Source organism: Callionymus lyra, unplaced genomic scaffold (assembly GCF_982586985.1).
Source record: "Callionymus lyra unplaced genomic scaffold, fCalLyr1.hap1.1 HAP1_SCAFFOLD_25, whole genome shotgun sequence".
In the NCBI taxonomy this organism is placed as follows: domain Eukaryota; kingdom Metazoa; phylum Chordata; class Actinopteri; order Syngnathiformes; family Callionymidae; genus Callionymus; species Callionymus lyra.
This window is the reverse complement of record NW_028258542.1, coordinates 750,825-772,102: the sequence shown is the minus strand read 5'-3', so window position 1 is coordinate 772,102 and position 21,278 is coordinate 750,825.

Here is a 21,278-nt window from a genome sequence, read left to right as displayed (position 1 = left end):
CTGTGATCGTTCTACTGATCACATGTTCTGTAGTTTATTGGTATAAAAAAAGAAAAAGAGGTAAAAAACAAATGCATTCATAAAAATCACATTATTATATTGATTTGTGTTTATCTGGAGTCATTTCCTTGAATTATTTTTCTCCTTAACCAGATGGAAAAGAGTTCAAGAGAAGAAGGAAGGTATGTAAGAATGTTTTTTAGTCATTTATCAAAGTGATTTAATGTTTAAATGTAATGTTGATTAATTTTGCAAATGTCATCACTTGTACAATTAAAATGAATGTCAATTTTGGTTTAATATCTTCAGCACTGCAGTATTTGTGCATCAGAGAAACGATCATTATTTCTTATTAGGAGGTGGCAGTGGGAATGAATGAATGTATGGATTCAACGGAGCATCCGTGAGAATTTCAATTAGTTTGAGCTTTTTTTTTAATCTAAACTGACTTATTTTTTTCTTGTCTTAGATCAATTTATTCATCTGAGAATAAGTCCGATGAAGTGGAACATGTTCCACTGATGGTAGAACCCGGGGAAGACCCAGAACACACTGAAGAAGCATGTTCCTCCACTGGGCTGGAAACACAGGGGGGTCCTCCAGAAAGAGCTGGACGATGTAACTGGGGAGAAGAAAGTATGGACCTCTCTGCTGAAGCTGCTGCCCCCGTGACAAGAATCCAGATAAACAGACCAGAGATAGCAGACGTTGAATATGAACTAATTGGACACGAGGATATTAAAGTAGATTGTTCAGTCATTCAATAGAATGTTTGAGTTTTATACAACATGAAAAATGTGTTCATAAATGATGTGTTCAGTGAACATAACATATTTCTGGCTGTTTTCATTTGCCTGTGTGTGTAGCTTAGTCTGTGATATAGAAAACAGTTTCTGTCAAAGCTTTCATTAATCTCATAAATGGCTGATCAGTTAAACATCAGCCAGGTTTGAGGATGTACTTCACTCCACAGCCGTCAGTGTTGCTTGTTCTTTCACTGCCCTTTTTGTGAGGTCACCAAATTCAGACCAGCACAGATGGACAAAACCCAACAGCACATACAAAGCCACTTGAGAAAGGCAATCATCATGGAGGTGTGTACAGTATATGTTTAGTTAGTTCCTCGTATATTGCATCATAAAAGTCTAACCGTTTACATTTTTATGTTTGACAGACTATCCGATACACAGATGTGGGCTGCAGACCAGAACCTCACGTCCATTGTCATGTGCGTGTCAATGTGTGTCAATGCGCGCGTGTGTCAATGTGCGTCAATGCTTGCGCGCGTGTCAATGTGCGTCAATGCTTGCGTGCGTGTCAATGCGTGTGCGTGTGTCAATATGCTTGCGCGCGTGTCAATGTGCGTCAATGCTTGCGCGCGTGTCAATGTGCGTCAATGCGCGCGTGCGTGTCAATGTGCGTCAATGCGCCCGTGCGTGTCAATGCGTGTGCGTGCGTCAATATGCGCGCGAGTGTCAATGTGCGTCAATGCTTGCGCGCGTGTCAATGTGCGTCAATGCTTGCGCGTGTGTCAATGTGCGTCAATGCTTGCGCGTGTCAACACACAACACACGCACGCACACATTAAACAAATGCGCACACCCACATTAAACAAACGCGCACGCACACATAAAACACACGCATGCATACACAGACATGCACTGACAAACGCACACACACACGGTGACATGCAAACATAAAACACACGCACGCACGCACACATAAAACAAACGCGGATTTTATAGGTTTGTTTGTGATGTGTAGTTATGCGTTTGTGTGCATGTCATTGGTGTGTGTGCGCATGTGTCAGTGTGTGTCTGCGTGTGCGTGCGTGTGTGTGTTTTATGTGTGCATGTCACCGTGTGTGTGCGTGTGTCAGTGCATGTCTGTGTGTGCATGCGTGTGTTTTGTGTGCGTCCGCGTTTGTTTTATGTGTGCGTGCGTGCGTGTGTTTTATGTGTGCATGTCACATGAAACAAATGCGCGCACGCACACATAAAACAAATGCGCGCATGCACACATAAAACAAATGCGCGCATGCACACATAAAGCAAATGCGCGCATGCACACATAAAGCAAATGCGCGCATGCACACATAAAGCAAATGCGCGCATGCACACATAAAACAAATGCGCGCACGTCACATAAAACAAATGCGCGCGCGCACACATAAAACAAATGCGCGCACGCACATATTAAAGAAATGCGCACGCGCACACAAAACAAATGCGCAAGAGCACACAAAACAAATGCGCGCGCACAGATAAAACAAATGCACACGCACACAACACACGCACGCACACATTAAACAAATGCGCACACCCACATAAAACAAACGCGCGCGCACGCACACATAAAACACACGCATGCATACACAGACATGCACTGACAAACGCACACACACACGGTGACATGCAAACATAAAACACACGCACGCACGCACACATAAAACAAACGCGGGTTTTATAGGTTTGTTTGTGATGTGTAGTTATGCGTTTGTGTGCATGTCACCGTGTGTGTGCGTGTGTCAGTGCATGTCTGTGTGTGCATGCGTGTGTTTTGTGTGCGTCCGCGTTTGTTTTATGTGTGCGTGCGTGCGTGTGTTTTATGTGTGCATGTCACATGAAACAAATGCGCGCACGCACACATAAAACAAATGCGCGCATGCACACATAAAACAAATGCGCGCATGCACACATAAAACAAATGCGCGCATGCACACATAAAGCAAATGCGCGCATGCACACATAAAACAAATGCGCGCACGTCACATAAAACAAATGCGCGCACGCACACATAAAACAAATGCGCGCACGCACATATTAAAGAAATGCGCACGCGCACACAAAACAAATGCGCAAGAGCACACAAAACAAATGCGCGCGCACAGATAAAACAAATGCACACGCACACAACACACGCACGCACACATTAAACAAATGCGCACACCCACATAAAACAAACGCGCACGCACACATAAAACACACGCATGCATACACAGACATGCACTGACAAACGCACACACACACGGTGACATGCAAACATAAAACACACGCACGCACGCACACATAAAACAAACGCGGATTTTATAGGTTTGTTTGTGATCTGTAGTTATGCGTTTGTGTGCATGTCATTGGTGTGTGTGCGCATGTGTCAGTGTGTGTCTGCGTGTGCGTGCGTGTGTGTGTTTTATGTGTGCATGTCACCGTGTGTGTGCGTGTGTCAGTGCATGTCTGTGTGTGCATGCGTGTGTGTGTTTTATGTGTGCATGTCACCGTGTGTGTGCGTGTGTCAGTGCATGTCTGTGTGTGCATGCGTGTGTTTTGTGTGCGTCCGCGTTTGTTTTATGTGTGCGTGCGTGCGTGTGTTTTATGTGTGCATGTCACATGAAACAAATGCGCGCACGCACACATAAAACAAATGCGCGCATGCACACATAAAACAAATGCGCGCATGCACACATAAAACAAATGCGCGCATGCACACATAAAACAAATGCGCGCGCGCGCACATAACACAAATGCGCGCACGTCACATAAAACAAATGCGCGCACGCACACATAAAACAAATGCGCGCACGCACATATTAAAGAAATGCGCACGCGCACACAAAACAAATGCGCAAGAGCACACAAAACAAATGCGCGCGCACAGATAAAACAAATGCACACGCACACAACACACGCACGCACACATTAAACAAATGCGCACACCCACATAAAACAAACGCGCACGCACACATAAAACACACGCATGCATACACAGACATGCACTGACAAACGCACACACACACGGTGAGATGCAAACATAAAACACACGCACGCACGCACACATAAAACAAACGCGGGTTTTATAGGTTTGTTTGTGATGTGTAGTTATGCGTTTGTGTGCATGTCATTGGTGTGTGTGCGCATGTGTCAGTGTGTGTCTGCGTGTGCGTGCGTGTGTGTGTGTGTTTTATGTGTGCATGTCACCGTGTGTGTGCGTGTGTCAGTGCATGTCTGTGTGTGCATGCGTGTGTTTTGTGTGCGTCCGCGTTTGTTTTATGTGTGCGTGCGTGCGTGTGTTTTATGTGTGCATGTCACATGAAACAAATGCGCGCACGCACACATAAAACAAATGCGCGCATGCACACATAAAACAAATGCGCGCATGCACACATAAAACAAATGCGCGCATGCACACATAAAACAAATGCGCGCATGCACACATAAAGCAAATGCGCGCATGCACACATAAAACAAATGCGCGCACGTCACATAAAACAAATGCGCGCACGCACACATAAAACAAATGCGCGCACGCACATATTAAAGAAATGCGCACGCGCACACAAAACAAATGCGCAAGAGCACACAAAACAAATGCGCGCGCACAGATAAAACAAATGCACACGCACACAACACACGCACGCACACATTAAACAAATGCGCACACCCACATAAAACAAACGCGCACGCACACATAAAACACACGCATGCATACACAGACATGCACTGACAAACGCACACACACACGGTGACATGCAAACATAAAACACACGCACGCACGCACACATAAAACAAACGCGGATTTTATAGGTTTGTTTGTGATCTGTAGTTATGCGTTTGTGTGCATGTCATTGGTGTGTGTGCGCATGTGTCAGTGTGTGTCTGCGTGTGCGTGTGTGTGTTTTATGTGTGCATGTCACCGTGTGTGTGCGTGTGTCAGTGCATGTCTGTGTGTGCATGCGTGTGTGTGTTTTATGTGTGCATGTCACCGTGTGTGTGCGTGTGTCAGTGCATGTCTGTGCGTGCGTGCGTGTGTTTTATGTGTGCATGTCACATGAAACAAATGCGCGCACGCACACATAAAACAAATGCGCGCATGCACACATAAAACAAATGCGCGCATGCACACATAAAACAAATGCGCGCGCGCGCACACAAAACACACGGATGCACACACAGACATGCACTGACACACGCACACACACACGGTGACATGCACACATAAAACAAACGCGGACGCACACAAAACAAACGCGCACGCACACATAAAACACACGCATGCATACATAGACATGCACTGACAAACGCACACACACACGGTGACATGCAAACATAAAACACACGCACGCACGAACACATAAAACAAACGCGGATTTTTTTTAGAATAGAATAGAATAGAAAAGCTTTATTCATCCCCAGAGGGGAAACACACTTTCACAACAGCGCAGATTAAAAAAAATATATATAGGTTTGTTTGTGATGTGTAGTTATGCGTTTGTGTGCATGTCACTGGTGTGTGTGCGCATGTGTCAGTGTGCGTCTGCGTGTGCGTGCGTGTGTGTGTTTTATGTGTGCATGTCACCGTGTGTGTGTGCGTGTGTCAGTGCATGTCTGTGTGTGCATGCGTGTGTTTAATGTGTGCGTGCGCGTTTGTTTTGTGTGCGTCCGCGTTTGTTTTATGTGTGCGTGCGTGCGTGTGTTTATGTGTGCATGTCACCGTGTGTGTGGGCGTGTGTCAGTGCATGTCTGTGTGTGCATGCGTGTGTTTTAGGTGTGCGTGCGCGTTTCTTTGATGTGTGCGTCCGCGTTTGTTTTATGTGTGCGTGCGTGCGTGTGTTTTATGTGTGCATGTCACCGTGTGTGTGTGCGTTTGTCAGTGCATGTCCGTGTACGCATGCGTGTGTTTTATGTGTGCGTGCGCGTTTGTTTTATGTGGGTGTGCGCATTTGTTTAATGTGTGCGTTCGTGCACAGTAAATTTCCAAGTGTCAAAAAGGAAGTGTTAATGTATTTTAACTATTTCATAGACTGGTTTAACTCTTCCAGATGTAACACAACAACAACAGGTGTAAAACGTGGCTCCTCCCCCTGCAGTGCTGTTGTCAATATCCAGAGTTAAAACCCAGGTGTTATTTATTCAGTGTAAAAAGTGAATGAACACTGTCAAGGGTCAATTTAACAATATTCAGTGTTAATATCTTAATATGCTCCGCCCATTTCAAATGATCCAGAAGTTTCTAGAGTAATTGGACCTCATGGACCACCGCCATGTTTCCATTGGTAAAGACTGTGGTAAGTCTCTCCATCTGCTGACTTATATTTAAATTAATTAAACGATTTATACAATTGTATTCACCGTGACTGTACTACCATTCGCTTTTTAGACTTCTAATGTAGATGAATTGCTATGTGGTTCACCAACATTAAGTTACATTCTATTACTTGTAATGCGGTACAGTTAACCTGCGCAGTGAACACCACGTGTAGACACTTGTAACCAATACCACTATGGATTATTGTGTATATTCGGTTTATGGTGCTCGCTCAAAACAACAGATGTATATGCTGTCTGTACATGCGCGCGCCAGTAAGTACGGTAGTTCATTCCCGCGCCACTCCCCCTCTGTCAGGCTTTAGTTTTTAGTAATGTAACCCAGCCGTTTATTTGTCGTTTTATGTTTCAATTATTTTCACTGGAAGTATATAATTAAACCCAGTTGTTATTTTCGTGTTTTATGTTTTATTACTTTTCAATGCATGTATCGCATCAAGACACTGTCGCTTTAAGACGGCCATTGTTTTTTACCTGCGTTCCACGGATGAGACGCGTGGTGTTCAGATGCTTCAGCGGCTCAGAGACTGAGACACGTGTAAGTAAGTAAGTAAGTAAGTAATATTTATTTATATAGCGCTTTTCGAGACCAGGGTCACAAAGCGCTTTAACAATCAAAAACAATACTCAAAACAGTACATACTTCAAAGATCAAGACAACACCGAGAACAACAAGTTCGAGAAATTCAAGGAAAAGCCTGAACAAATAGAAACGTCTTAAGATGTTTCTTAAAGGAGTCAGTAGACTCCATCAAGCGCAAAGAGAGAGGAAGATTGTTCCAAAGCTTAGGAGCAACAGCCTGAAAAGATTTCTCTCCTCTGGTCCTGAGCCGTGTGCGTGGAACCATCAGTAGATTCTGATCCACAGACCTCAGAGACCGAGCTGGGGTGTAAGGCTGGATCAGATCAGTGATGTAAGGAGGAGCCTGACCATGAATAGCTCTGAAAGTAAGAACCAGAATTTTAAAGTTGATCCTGAAAGAAACTGGAAGCCAGTGAAGAGTTTTAAGGATCGGAGAAATGTGAGTTCTCCTACTTGAGCGGGTCAGAATTCTCGCTGCAGAGTTCTGAATCAACTGCAGACGAGACAGCTCCTTCTTGTTAAGACATGAAAACAAACCGTTACAATAGTCCAGACGAGAAGAAACAAACGCATGGATTACAAGCTCCAGATCATGTTGTGACAACATTTTCCTAAGTTTAGAGATTTTTCTCAGTTGAAGGAAACAGTTTCTGGTCAGTTTTCTGCAGTGTTGAACAAGAGACATGTCTTTATCAAATACAACACCCAGGTTTCTCAGGCTCAGTTTGACAGACTGACCTAAGTCACCCAAGTACTGACTCAACCATGGAATCTTATCATCAGGAGCAATCACCAGAGTTTCAGTTTTGTCCACATTAAGCTGTAAAGTGTGCCAACGCTCCTGCAATTTTACTGAATACACTCTCTTATCACTCCTAGGTGAGCCTAAACAATACGTTTATATTATTGTTTATATTGCTGTGTGTAAATGAATGTTGTGTCGAAGCAGCTATTTAAGTTTTTGTGTGAAACTTGAAGCATTGTTTTATAACTTTATTCAAGTGTATATTTTCGATAGTATTTTATATTGTACTGTTTCACTTTGTTTTGAAAGTAAGTTGCACTTTATATTTTGTTATCGCGTGGTGTTCAGATGCTTCAGCGGCTCAGAGTTCACCGCATCTGTTATTTAACACGCCGATTAAACGTTCGTGCTGTTGTATGGTTAACAAGCGTTGAATGTGTTGAAGGTGCCGTAGCTAAGAATCTTGAATATTAATAAAATAAATCGCCTACCATGACCCACCAATATAGCAAACTTTTTATTGGAATATAAATATATTTTCGTCCTTCAAAATAACAAACAAAATACGTGTGTGAGTTACATTATAATTAAAAAAGCTAAGTTTTAGCGAACTAGCTCTCGTGTTAACGCACCACAGAAAGTTACATTACACGCAATGAAACATTATTTCTGAGTCTTAAAGCAATAATGATATCTTACCTCAATAGACGAGTGACGCGCACCTGATTCCGTCAAGTTATGCACAAACGTGAGGATAAAATGCGATCGATCTTTGTCAACAAGTGTGACGTCATCATCCGGAAGTTGCGTATGCGGCAATTTGAAAACTTTTTAGCTGACGCTAAATTTAAACTAAACTTAACTCGGTCTTTATACAAGCACGCATCTACTATTGTATTCATGGCGCTTTTAAACAAACAAGCACAATATCTCATTGTATTCCTGTGGTGTGACGTCACCGCTGCAGGATCAGTTGATTAGCATGTGTGACGTCACCCCTGCAGACTCGCGATTAATGTTGACAAACGTCACGTAGACGCTCATAATCGCAGCTAAATAAAAAGAAAACATATGTCCATAAACGCAATCTCAATGAAAGCTTCTATTTTCATAGAAAAGCGCACCGGATTATAAAGAGGATCAAGCGAAATAGCACAGACTTTATTTTACTCATTCATAAAACAATGTCAACATTATGGAGTTGAAACACCTAAAAATATACAATATAGTCACTTTTACAGGACCTTTTAAGCATGTTTTAATCCGCGAGAGCTTCTTGACTTCCGCGATGCGTAAACAATCCAAGCTCCAAAAAATTAAAATTAAGCATTTTTACCGATTTATATTCACTCTGTACCTCCTTAAAGTGGTTTGAGGTCGTTAAGCACAATCAGGATTAGAATCACACTGTTGACATTAAACATTTCAAATGAGCTTCATAGTTGTAGAATTACGGTAGCCAAATGAAACAGCGACACGTCACGTTACCAAGGCAACGAAGAGATGGGCGACGCGTCAAATGTAACCCGGGTCGTTTGAATCCGACGTCGGGGGGTGCTCTGTATAATACTGGGTGACCCGTGCGTGTCAATGCGTGCGCGCGTGTCAATGTGCGTCAATACGTGTGTGTCAATGTGCGTCAATGTGCGTCAATACGTGTGCGTGTGTCAATGTGCGTCAATGCGTGCGGGTGTGTCAATGCGTATAGACGTGTGTTTATATGTGTGTACATATATGTGTGTATGTGTATAGACGTGTGTGTGTATATATGTGTGTGTATGTGTATAGACGTGTGTGTGTATATATATGTGTGTATGTGTATAGACGTGTGTGTGTGTATATATGTGTGTGTATAGACGTGTGTGTATATATATGTGTGTATGTGTATAGACGTGTGTGTATATGTGTGTATGTGTATAGACGTGTGTGTGTGTGTGTGTGTGTGTATATATATATACGTGTGTGTGTTTATATATGTGTGTATGTGTATAGACGTGTGTGTGTATATATATGTGTGTATATGTGTGTATGTGTATAGACGTGTGTGTGTGTATATGTGTGTATGTGTATAGACGTGTGTGTATATATATGTGTGTATATGTGTGTATGTGTATAGACGTGTGTGTATATATATGTGTGTATGTGTATAGACGTGTGTGTGTATATGTATATGTGTGTATGTGTATAGACGTGTGTGTGTGTGTGTGTGTGTGTATATACTGTATATATATTGTAACGATCCTGTTTGTTCTGTTCATTAATGTTGCGGGCACTTTAAGAAGGTGAGTCTGTGCGCATGCGCAGTTGTTGTTAGAGAGATTTCGCGTTCAACTAGTGGTGTGAAGAACGAGCGGCGTTGGTTGTGGCCGAAACAATAACCTCTCTGTGAGTACAGCGAACAAAGAAACAATATCTGTGCAAGACAACCGTCTGGTCATGTGTGGAGGACCAAACGTTACATTGGTGTCAGAAGCGACTTTTTCGGACCTGCTCCTGAGGCGAAGCTAACGGTTATTAGCAACGAACTTTGCTAACGAACGTCCCCGGTATGTACGGGAAAGTGAAGAGCGAAAGTGAGGAGATGGACGTTGGTGCGAGACGACGGGACCATGCTCAACAGTTAAGAGACGCTGTGTTACAACTCTCAGAAGAAGAATGTGCGTCAATGCGTGCGCCAATGTGCAGCAACTGGGCTTCATCAAGTATCAAACAGATCACACATACCATGATTTTGTTCAATGAGATGAAAACTTATTTGATGTTCAATCCAGTGTTCAGGTTGACTTCAGTGCTTATGTTTTAGTAGAAGTGAAGCTGTGGTGCTTTAGTTTAATACATGGACACAGCACTAAACTTTGTTGTTGGTTGTTAGTTGTTTTTTTAGATTTTGGGATCAACCGTCACTTTTTAGTAATGGGAGAATTATTTCTCTGCACTGTGCGAGTCGTCCCAGAGCCATTGTTCAGCCTGAAGCCAATACGTTTTTAGGTTGAAAAGTTTGCCCCCCTGAAAAAATGTAATGCCCCCCCTTAAATGTTTTTCTGCAGCCGGGTCTGTCAGTGTTATACTAGATCCACTCAGTATAAACTGTTGTCAACATTGAAGTCAAATCATCTCCAGAAATGATACTTTGTGATGAAGTCTTAATGTTAAAAGAGACAAATGTAATAATATCTTTAATGAATCAATTCATGTACATTTATATCAAACCTGCTATTCCCTGCATGATGGGATCAGAAACACTAGAATTCTACTTTCTCGGGACGTTTTAGATTTACAACGACGACATCATTAAAAGTGTGAACTGCAGTCACACTGCAAGTTTATGTCCATAATCCTTAGATATTCTCTCCAAATGAGAACAATTTAAAAGAAGAGTTTAACATTACCTTGGCTGTAGTCATGCTCTGTAGACAGAAGCTTCACCTGCACAGGTGATCTCATTAGCTCGTCCTGTCTCTCCACCTGCACGCAAAGCAACTTGTACTCTCTGCTGCCCTCTAGTGTTGCTAAAACGATTTATTATGTCCAATAAACAAACCTACAGAAAGACTTAACAGTGTGGGTCTTTCTTTTTATTTCAAGGGTCCCCATTTTATCTCAAACATCAATATAGCTAATATTTAACACTAATTGGTAAATATCAAACATGTATGCTTCATTACAGTTGAAACAATTGTTCTCTGGTAACAAATATTTATCATTAAACATGTGTGTTCATGTATGATCCATGGCACTCATCATGATGGACAAATATGATGGAAAAACATTCTATTAGTGTCAATACAGTACACGAGGTTGGAAATCAACCACGCATTTGCGCATGCGTTGTCCACCTACAAGGAGGTTTATAACGGTCAGACGCGGAAGAATCTACGAAACTATCACTGATAGATTCTCAAAAATCATCTGATATTAAATGATCTTTTCTCTCAAGGATAAGGATGTTGAAGGAGTGACGTCACAGTGTCCACTGTTGAAGGATAAGGATGTTGAGTGTCCAGCTGGAAGGAGCACAGGTACATGTTGTGGTTTATTAAAGTCTCTTTTCATTTTATTGACATCGGTAAATGTAACGCTAAGTTTAAGTGAAGGTATCAAGACCTGTCGCCCTTCCCAGCTATCTTCTAAATAATCCACGGAGGAAAAATTCAGAAAAAAAAGTCTTATATAGATCCAGAGCGGTCCGTAATAGGAACAAAAAAACAAAACAGGCACTCGGGGCGAAGGCAGGGCACTTCTGGAGATCGGGGTCCCAACAGCAACTAAAACAAAAAGACAAAAGGACTCACTTGAGTAAATAAAAGTGCTGACAACGTCAGGAGTATCCAAAGGATTATCCAGTTGTGATTCAAAGGCGAGGAGCGAGATCGAAAGGACAGCCAACCTGGTCTGGAAACGCAATACTCTGGCGAGTTCTTCCGGGTAGAGACGCTCCTTATCAATGGGAAGAACCCGCCACTCCATCATCCCCAGCCGCGCACCTGCCAGCGTCTGTCACTCAAAACACAGGACACATGAAAACGGAAAACCACCTTCAAAATAAAACAAAAGAACATAAGCATGACACTTGTATGTTGATTCTATCAAATGTATTCTGCCTATTTTAAATGTTGACCTTTTTTCTTATAAGAGTAACTGTCAGGAGTCTTGATGTAAAACGTCACTCAAATGTGTCATTTATTTATTTCTCTCACAGGATTCAGAGTCAATGTTCATTGCACAGAATTTCCATCTCCGTCCTGCACTGTCTGTGATGATGGAACTTACATGGACAAATTGAACCGAGAGAAACATGGTTTCAAGTGTCTCGTCTGTACTGAAGGTAAAGTTTGTTCTTCACTAGAATGATGAGTTGGTCAGTATGTAGATGTGATGTAGAATTTGTTATTGACTAACAGGACTGAGAGAGATCAGATCCTGTACCTTCACAGCAAACACCAAGTGTGAACCTCTGGAGGGTTTTTTCTGTGTGGACGGCTCAGTGGACACATGTGTGGCAGCACAGCAACACTCCACATGTGAACCAGGACAGTTCATCATCAGAGCAGGCGAGTTTCACATCCAACATGTGAAATGCAAGAGTGCAGAAACTATAAGACACACACAATGTTCTTCACAGGAACGTCCTCCACAGACACTGAGTGTGGAACCTGCAGTGAAGGAACATTTTCAAATGGAACGTTCACGTCATGTCAGGATCACAAACAGTGAGTGAAGCTTCACAAATGTTTGCTCCAGATGTTTTCTTCTAAACTGTCTCCACTTGTCTTTGTAGATGTTCAACATATCTACGAGAAGGAACTATTTCTTCTGACTCTGTATGTCGAGAAGGTTTGACACCAGGAGAAGTGGCTGGAATTATTGTTGCTGTGATCGTTCTACTGATCACATGTTCTGTAGTTTATTGGTATAAAAAAAGAAAAAGAGGTAAAAAACAAATGCATTCATAAAAATCACATTATTATATTGATTTGTGTTTATCTGGAGTCATTTCCTTGAATTATTTTTCTCCTTAACCAGATGGAAAAGAGTTCAAGAGAAGAAGGAAGGTATGTAAGAATGTTTTTTAGTCATTTATCAAAGTGATTTAATGTTTAAATGTAATGTTGATTAATTTTGCAAATGTCATCACTTGTACAATTAAAATGAATGTCAATTTTGGTTTAATATCTTCAGCACTGCAGTATTTGTGCATCAGAGAAACGATCATTATTTCTTATTAGGAGGTGGCAGTGGGAATGAATGAATGTATGGATTCAACGGAGCATCCGTGAGAATTTCAATTAGTTTGAGCTTTTTTTTTAATCTAAACTGACTTATTTTTTTCTTGTCTTAGATCAATTTATTCATCTGAGAATAAGTCCGATGAAGTGGAACATGTTCCACTGATGGTAGAACCCGGGGAAGACCCAGAACACACTGAAGAAGCATGTTCCTCCACTGGGCTGGAAACACAGGGGGGTCCTCCAGAAAGAGCTGGACGATGTAACTGGGGAGAAGAAAGTATGGACCTCTCTGCTGAAGCTGCTGCCCCCGTGACAAGAATCCAGATAAACAGACCAGAGATAGCAGACGTTGAATATGAACTAATTGGACACGAGGATATTAAAGTAGATTGTTCAGTCATTCAATAGAATGTTTGAGTTTTATACAACATGAAAAATGTGTTCATAAATGATGTGTTCAGTGAACATAACATATTTCTGGCTGTTTTCATTTGCCTGTGTGTGTAGCTTAGTCTGTGATATAGAAAACAGTTTCTGTCAAAGCTTTCATTAATCTCATAAATGGCTGATCAGTTAAACATCAGCCAGGTTTGAGGATGTACTTCACTCCACAGCCGTCAGTGTTGCTTGTTCTTTCACTGCCCTTTTTGTGAGGTCACCAAATTCAGACCAGCACAGATGGACAAAACCCAACAGCACATACAAAGCCACTTGAGAAAGGCAATCATCATGGAGGTGTGTACAGTATATCTTTAGTTAGTTCCTCGTATATTGCATCATAAAAGTCTAACCGTTTACATTTTTATGTTTGACAGACTATCCGATACACAGATGTGGGCTGCAGACCAGAACCTCACGTCCATTGTCATGTGCGTGTCAATGTGTGTCAATGCGCGCGCGTGTGTCAATGTGCGTCAATGCTTGCGCGCGTGTCAATGTGCGTCAATGCTTGCGTGCGTGTCAATGCGTGTGCGTGTGTCAATATGCTTGCGCGCGTGTCAATGTGCGTCAATGCTTGCGCGCGTGTCAATGTGCGTCAATGCGCGCGTGCGTGTCAATGTGCGTCAATGCGCCCGTGCGTGTCAATGCGTGTGCGTGCGTCAATATGCGCGCGAGTGTCAATGTGCGTCAATGCTTGCGCGCGTGTCAATGTGCGTCAATGCTTGCGCGTGTGTCAATGTGCGTCAATGCTTGCGCGTGTCAACACACAACACACGCACGCACACATTAAACAAATGCGCACACCCACATTAAACAAACGCGCACGCACACATAAAACACACGCATGCATACACAGACATGCACTGACAAACGCACACACACACGGTGACATGCAAACATAAAACACACGCACGCACGCACACATAAAACAAACGCGGATTTTATAGGTTTGTTTGTGATGTGTAGTTATGCGTTTGTGTGCATGTCATTGGTGTGTGTGCGCATGTGTCAGTGTGTCTGCGTGTGCGTGCGTGTGTGTGTTTTATGTGTGCATGTCACCGTGTGTGTGCGTGTGTCAGTGCATGTCTGTGTGTGCATGCGTGTGTTTTGTGTGCGTCCGCGTTTGTTTTATGTGTGCGTGCGTGCGTGTGTTTTATGTGTGCATGTCACATGAAACAAATGCGCGCACGCACACATAAAACAAATGCGCGCATGCACACATAAAACAAATGCGCGCATGCACACATAAAGCAAATGCGCGCATGCACACATAAAACAAATGCGCGCATGCACACATAAAACAAATGCGCGCACGTCACATAAAACAAATGCGCGCACGCACACATAAAACAAATGCGCGCACGCACATATTAAAGAAATGCGCACGCGCACACAAAACAAAGGCGCAAGAGCACACAAAACAAATGCGCGGGCACAGATAAAACAAATGCACACGCACACAACACACGCACGCACACATTAAACAAATGCGCACACCCACAAAAAACAAACGCGCACGCACACATAAAACACACGCATGCATACACAGACATGCACTGACAAACGCACACACACACGGTGACATGCAAACATAAAACACACGCACGCACGCACACATAAAACAAACGCGGGTTTTATAGGTTTGTTTGTGATGTGTAGTTATGCGTTTGTGTGCATGTCATTGGTGTGTGTGCGCATGTGTCAGTGTGTGTCTGCGTGTGCGTGCGTGTGTGTGTTTTATGTGTGCATGTCACCGTGTGTGTGCGTGTGTCAGTGCATGTCTGTGTGTGCATGCGTGTGTTTTGTGTGCGTCCGCGTTTGTTTTATGTGTGCGTGCGTGCGTGTGTTTTATGTGTGCATGTCACATGAAACAAATGCGCGCACGCACACATAAAACAAATGCGCGCATGCACACATAAAACAAATGCGCGCATGCACACATAAAACAAATGCGCGCATGCACACATAAAGCAAATGCGCGCATGCACACATAAAACAAATGCGCGCACGTCACATAAAACAAATGCGCGCACGCACACATAAAACAAATGCGCGCACGCACATATTAAAGAAATGCGCACGCGCACACAAAACAAATGCGCAAGAGCACACAAAACAAATGCGCGCGCACAGTTAAAACAAATGCACACGCACACAACACACGCACGCACACATTAAACAAATGCGCACACCCACATAAAACAAACGCGCACGCACACATAAAACACACGCATGCATACACAGACATGCACTGACAAACGCACACACACACGGTGACATGCAAACATAAAACACACGCACGCACGCACACATAAAACAAACGCGGATTTTATAGGTTTGTTTGTGATCTGTAGTTATGCGTTTGTATGCATGTCATTGGTGTGTGTGCGCATGTGTCAGTGTGTGTCTGCGTGTGCGTGCGTGTGTGTGTTTTATGTGTGCATGTCACCGTGTGTGTGCGTGTGTCAGTGCATGTCTGTGTGTGCATGCGTGTGTGTGTTTTATGTGTGCATGTCACCGTGTGTGTGCGTGTGTCAGTGCATGTCTGTGTGTGCATGCGTGTGTTTTGTGTGCGTCCGCGTTTGTTTTATGTGTGCGTGCGTGCGTGTGTTTTATGTGTGCATGTCACATGAAACAAATGCGCGCACGCACACATAAAACAAATGCGCGCATGCACACATAAAACAAATGCGCGCGCGCGCACACATAAAACAAATGCGCGCGCGCGCACACAAAACACACGGATGCACACACAGACATGCACTGACACACGCACACACACACGGTGACATGCACACATAAAACAAACGCGGACGCACACAAAACAATGTGCGTCAATGCTTGCGCGTGTCAACACACAACACACGCACGCACACATTAAACAAATGCGCACACCCACATTAAACAAACGCGCACGCACACATAAAACACACGCATGCATACACAGACATGCACTGACAAACGCACACACACACGGTGACATGCAAACATAAAACACACGCACGCACGCACACATAATGCGTGTGTTTTGTGTGCGTCCGCGTTTGTTTTATGTGTGCGTGCGTGCGTGTGTTTTATGTGTGCATGTCACATGAAACAAATGCGCGCACGCACACATAAAACAAATGCGCGCATGCACACATAAAACAAATGCGCGCATGCACACATAAAGCAAATGCGCGCATGCACACATAAAACAAATGCGCGCACGTCACATAAAACAAATGCGCGCACGCACACATAAAACAAATGCGCGCACGCACATATTAAAGAAATGCGCACGCGCACACAAAACAAATGCGCAAGAGCACACAAAACAAATGCGCGCGCACAGATAAAACAAATGCACACGCACACAACACACGCACGCACACATTAAACAAATGCGCACACCCACATAAAACAAACGCGCACGCACACATAAAACACACGCATGCATACACAGACATGCACTGACAAACGCACACACACACGGTGACATGCAAACATAAAACACACGCACGCACGCACACATAAAACAAACGCGGGTTTTATAGGTTTGTTTGTGATGTGTAGTTATGCGTTTGTGTGCATGTCATTGGTGTGTGTGCGCATGTGTCAGTGTGTGTCTGCGTGTGCGTGCGTGTGTGTGTGTGTTTTATGTGTGCATGTCACCGTGTGTGTGCGTGTGTCAGTGCATGTCTGTGTGTGCATTCGTGTGTTTTGTGTGCGTCCGCGTTTGTTTTATGTGTGCGTGCGTGCGTGTGTTTTATGTGTGCATGTCACATGAAACAAATGCGCGCACGCACACATAAAACAAATGCGCGCATGCACACATAAAACAAATGCGCGCATGCACACATAAAACAAATGCGCGCATGCACACATAAAGCAAATGCGCGCACGCACATATTAAAGAAATGCGCACGCGCACACAAAACAAATGCGCAAGAGCACACAAAACAAATGCGCGCGCACAGATAAAACAAATGCACACGCACACAACACACGCACGCACACATTAAACAAATGCGCACACCCACATAAAACAAACGCGCACGCACACATAAAACACACGCATGCATACACAGACATGCACTGACAAACGCACACACACACGGTGACATGCAAACATAAAACACACGCACGCACGCACACATAAAACAAACGCGGATTTTATAGGTTTGTTTGTGATCTGTAGTTATGCGTTTGTGTGCATGTCATTGGTGTGTGTGCGCATGTGTCAGTGTGTGTCTGCGTGTGCGTGCGTGTGTGTGTTTTATGTGTGCATGTCACCGTGTGTGTGCGTGTGTCAGTGCATGTCTGTGTGTGCATGCGTGTGTGTGTTTTATGTGTGCATGTCACCGCGTGTGTGCGTGTGTCAGTGCATGTCTGTGTGTGCATGCGTGTGTTTTGTGTGCGTCCGCGTTTGTTTTATGTGTGCGTGCGTGCGTGTGTTTTATGTGTGCATGTCACATGAAACAAATGCGCGCACGCACACATAAAACAAATGCGCGCATGCACACATAAAACAAATGCGCGCATGCACACATAAAACAAATGCGCGCGCGCGCACACAAAACACACGGATGCACACACAGACATGCACTGACACACGCACACACACACGGTGACATGCACACATAAAACAAACGCGGACGCACACAAAACAAACGCGCACGCACACATAAAACACACGCATGCATACATAGACATGCACTGACAAACGCACACACACACGGTGACATGCAAACATAAAACACACGCACGCACGAACACATAAAACAAACGCGGATTTTTTTTAGAATAGAATAGAATAGAAAAGCTTTATTCATCCCCAGAGGGGAAACACACTTTCACAACAGCGCAGATTAAAAAAAATATATATAGGTTTGTTTGTGATGTGTAGTTATGCGTTTGTGTGCATGTCACTGGTGTGTGTGCGCATGTGTCAGTGTGTGTCTGCGTGTGCGTGCGTGTGTGTGTTTTATGTTTGCATGTCACCGTGTGTGTGTGCGTGTGTCAGTGCATGTCTGTGTGTGCATGCGTGTGTTTAATGTGTGCGTGCGCGTTTGTTTTGTGTGCGTCCGCGTTTGTTTTATGTGTGCGTGCGTGCGTGTGTTTATGTGTGCATGTCACCGTGTGTGTGGGCGTGTGTCAGTGCATGTCTGTGTGTGCATGCGTGTGTTTTATGTGTGCGTGCGCGTTTGTTTTATGTGGGTGTGCGCATTTGTTTAATGTGTGCGTTCGTGCACAGTAAATTTCCAAGTGTCAAAAAGGAAGTGTTAATGTATTTTAACTATTTCATAGACTGGTTTAACTCTTCCAGATGTAACACAACAACAACAGGTGTAAAACGTGGCTCCTCCCCCTGCAGTGCTGTTGTCAATATCCAGAGTTAAAACCCAGGTGTTATTTATTCAGTGTAAAAAGTGAATGAACACTGTCAAGGGTCAATTTAACAATATTCAGTGTTAATATCTTAATATGCTCCGCCCATTTCAAATGATCCAGAAGTTTCTAGAGTAATTGGACCTCATGGACCACCGCCATGTTTCCATTGGTAAAGACTGTGGTAAGTCTCTCCATCTGCTGACTTATATTTAAATGAATTAAACGATTTATACAATTGTATTCACCGTGACTGTACTACCATTCGCTTTTTAGACTTCTAATGTAGATGAATTGCTATGTGGTTCACCAACATTAAGTTACATTCTATTACTTGTAATGCGGTACAGTTAACCTGCGCAGTGAACACCACGTGTAGACACTTGTAACCAATACCACTATGGATTATTGTGTATATTCGGTTTATGGTGCTCGCTCAAAACAACAGATGTATATGCTGTCTGTACATGCGCGCGCCAGTAAGTACGGTAGTTCATTCCCGCGCCACTCCCCCTCTGTCAGGCTTTAGTTTTTAGTAATGTAACCCAGCCGTTTATTTGTCGTTTTATGTTTCAATTATTTTCACTGGAAGTATATAATTAAACCCAGTTGTTATTTTCGTGTTTTATGTTTTATTACTTTTCAATGCATGTATCGCATCAAGACACTGTCGCTTTAAGACGGCCATTGTTTTTTACCTGCGTTCCACGGATGAGACGCGTGGTGTTCAGATGCTTCAGCGGCTCAGAGACTGAGACACGTGTAAGTAAGTAAGTAAGTAAGTAATATTTATTTATATAGCGCTTTTCGAGACCAGGGTCACAAAGCGCTTTAACAATCAAAAACAATACTCAAAACAGTACATACTTCAAAGATCAAGACAACACCGAGAACAACAAGTTCGAGAAATTCAAGGAAAAGCCTGAACAAATAGAAACGTCTTAAGATGTTTCTTAAAGGAGTCAGTAGACTCCATCAAGCGCAAAGAGAGAGGAAGATTGTTCCAAAGCTTAGGAGCAACAGCCTGAAAAGATTTCTCTCCTCTGGTCCTGAGCCGTGTGCGTGGAACCATCAGTAGATTCTGATCCACAGACCTCAGAGACCGAGCTGGGGTGTAAGGCTGGATCAGATCAGTGATGTAAGGAGGAGCCTGACCATGAATAGCTCTGAAAGTAAGAACCAGAATTTTAAAGTTGATCCTGAAAGAAACTGGAAGCCAGTGAAGAGTTTTAAGGATCGGAGAAATGTGAGTTCTCCTACTTGAGCGGGTCAGAATTCTCGCTGCAGAGTTCTGAATCAACTGCAGACTAGACAGCTCCTTCTTGTTAAGACATGAAAACAAACCGTTACAATAGTCCAGACGAGAAGAAACAAACGCATGGATTACAAGCTCCAGATCATGTTGTGACAACATTTTCCTAAGTTTAGAGATTTTTCTCAGTTGAAGGAAACAGTTTCTGGTCAGTTTTCTGCAGTGTTGAACAAGAGACATGTCTTTATCAAATACAACACCCAGGTTTCTCAGGCTCAGTTTGACAGACTGACCTAAGTCACCCAAGTACTGACTCAACCATGGAATCTTATCATCAGGAGCAATCACCAGAGTTTCAGTTTTGTCCACATTAAGCTGTAAAGTGTGCCAACGCTCCTGCAATTTTACTGAATACACTCGCTTATCACTCCTAGGTGAGCCTAAACAATACGTTTATATTATTGTTTATATTGCTGTGTGTAAATGAATGTTGTGTCGAAGCAGCTATTTAAGTTTTTGTGTGAAACTTGAAGCATTGTTTTATAACTTTATTCAAGTGTATATTTTCGATAGTATTTTATATTGTACTGTTTCACTTTGTTTTGAAAGTAAGTTGCACTTTATATTTTGTTATCGCGTGGTGTTCAGATGCTTCAGCGGCTCAGAGTTCACCGCATCTGTTATTTAACACGCCGATTAAACGTTCGTGCTGTTGTATGGTTAACAAGCGTTGAATGTGTTGAAGGTGCCGTAGCTAAGAATCTTGAATATTAATAAAATAAATCGCCTACCATGACCCACCAATATAGCAAACTTTTTATTGGAATATAAATATATTTTCGTCCTTCAAAATAACAAACAAAATACGTGTGTGAGTTACATTATAATTAAAAAAGCTAAGTTTTAGCGAACTAGCTCTCGTGTTAACGCACCACAGAAAGTTACATTACACGCAATGAAACATTATTTCTGAGTCTTAAAGCAATAATGATATCTTACCTCAATAGACGAGTGACGCGCACCTGATTCCGTCAAGTTATGCACAAACGTGAGGATA